Below are 2,378 nucleotides of genomic sequence, written 5' to 3' on the forward strand. Positions count from 1 at the left end.
CAGGCACTTGACCCTTCTCCAGATTGTGGAAGTTGCAAAGTTCCTGGGAAAACAATAGACCATCAAGGCCTTCTGGGTATTTGAAGAAGATGGGTCATATGACATTTTGATTGTGGGCCTCTAAACAAACCCTCTCTTCTGTCAATTAAACAATTGATTTACGAGGAATGAAGTTGCCACGTGGTTTGGATACACCATGCTCTGGGGATGAAAAGAGAAGGAAATGTGATTTTGTTTGGAAAAACTTTTAGATTGTTGGCTGTCTAGTGCTGAGAATAAAATCTGGGTGCAAAAAAGATGAAGAGGGGATGGGGCTGATGCAGGGAAGAAGGATGGCTTGGACAGGACGCAGGGTCTGGCCCTGAGCGGAGCATTACATTGCTTGCAGCTGTGGGATGGTTTGGAGGTCCCATTTGCCTAGATTCTTTTAGGGTCTCCTTTCTTTCTGATGAGATGGTGAGGGGACACAGGGAGTGTTGGGTTCAGGCCTCTTGGCACTGGGAGGAGCGTGTGCTTTGTCCCTGTTAATGTAGAAGTGAAACTCAGCAGAACTGACACTCTTCTCTGCAGGGGAGTTTATAGGAGGGAAGGCCAGGTGGGACATGGCATGGTTATTACCATGACCACACAGCACACACTGTTCTCCCCTGATTCAGCACTTCACATTCTCCAGTGAAAAATTAATGGGAAATTCTTATTTGTGTCAGGCTTCCCTTATGATTTAAATGCTGTATACTTACCCAGGACACCTGTGTTTGTTGAGCAATCATAGAGGAGGCTTTTGAGAGGTTTGCAAAAGACCAGGCAATGAAAGGAATGAGTAATGAAACAAAGGTTCCCTCTGGGTTTGGAGAGTGTGTGGGAAGATATAGCTGGAAGGAAGGAGAAGAGAATGGGGCAGTTGGAAAAACTAGACTTTTTATTCATCCACTCAGTAATTTTATGGCTATTTATTGAGGATCTTTGTGGACAAGGTACTTTCCTAAGTCTAATGCATATGTCAAAGTGAATCCAAGAGACCTTGCCTTTCCCATCTTTGCTCAACATATTTCTACTTATCTTCTGAGGTGACTTTCCTGACTCCTGGGTGGACATATTGCTTTCTTCTCTGTGCTTCAATAGCCCTTCATGCAGATTTCTCTGCCATTCACCACATTTATTACATTCTGATTTTCTGTGTACCCATCCATCTGCCCCATGGGCAATGAGCGGCAGCCGGGGGTCATGTTATAGCCATCTTTGACTCCCCTGTATGTGGAAGTTGCTTAATAAAGGTTGATTAAGTGGATTTGATAATCAATAATTAATTTGGAAAGGTACATTTGTCTTCACATATTTATAAATATGATGATAACAGTAATGATGATGATGATGATGTTGATAATGACAATGATGATTTAATTTCCCAGTGTGTCCCAGGAACTGAGACTGTGGCAGTTGCAAGATTCCTGGGAAAACAACAGGCCATCAAGGTCTTCTGGGAATTTGGGGACCATGGGTCATATGAAACTTGAATTAAATTAAAATGAAAATTGAAGTGAAAGTGATATATTGAGATCCAGGGATTTTCTTTTCTTTTTTTTTGGGGGGGGGGGCGCGAGGCAACCCTTGGTTGACCTCACAGATTACAATGACCTTATTTTTAAATTTTTTTATGCCTACAGCACCTGGTCTTCCTAAGTGGTATCCCATCCAACTACTAACCAGGCCCAACCCTGCTTAGCTTCTGAGATCAGATGGGATTGGGCTTGCTTAGGGTGGCATGGCTGTAGACCAGGGATTTTCAATATCATTCTTCAGACATTTAACAATGTCAGAATTATCCCATGGAGCATTGGTGGGTAGGCCAAAACTAGTAGTCATTATTTGGACATAGTTGATACAATTTTTTTTTTAAATCAGTGTAGTTCTTCTCTAACTCATTTTCTCTCCTATTGTCCACAAACCATGCCCTCAACATATACCATATCCAGGAAGTACTCAACAACAATGACAATGATAATAACAACTCGTATGTATTGAGTCCTTCCACATGTCAATTTCTAGTCTAAATGTGTTGCAACTTTCATTTCATTTATTCCTGAGGCAATCCCATGAGGCCGATACTATTATACTCATTCTAAAATAAAGAACTGAGACACAAAGAGTTCAAGTAAATTGCTCAGGGTCACACAGCTTATGGATGGGGCAGAAGCAGGATTCCTGCACAGGCAGTCAGCCTCTGGGGACTGTGTTCTATTGTCTCCCCTGTTTGGCTGTTGACCCTACAGGAGGTTTATGCACAAGTAGGGGTAGACATATTTCACCTCTTGTATTGAAGGTCTCTTGCTAGAGACATCCCTTGAACTAATTTTCCCTCAACTGCTCTTCAAGACTGG

The 2,378-nt window shown here is 42.3% G+C and overlaps 1 pseudogene; it reads right to left on the reverse strand.

Annotated features, from left to right (window-relative positions):
* Positions 1-1,655: 1,655 nt before the first annotated feature.
* On the reverse strand, positions 1,656-1,774 carry LOC118614622 (annotated as a pseudogene).
* Positions 1,775-2,378: the final 604 nt, after the last annotated feature.

Source organism: Rousettus aegyptiacus, unplaced genomic scaffold (assembly GCF_014176215.1).
Source record: "Rousettus aegyptiacus isolate mRouAeg1 unplaced genomic scaffold, mRouAeg1.p scaffold_m13_p_2, whole genome shotgun sequence".
NCBI lineage: Eukaryota > Metazoa > Chordata > Mammalia > Chiroptera > Pteropodidae > Rousettus > Rousettus aegyptiacus.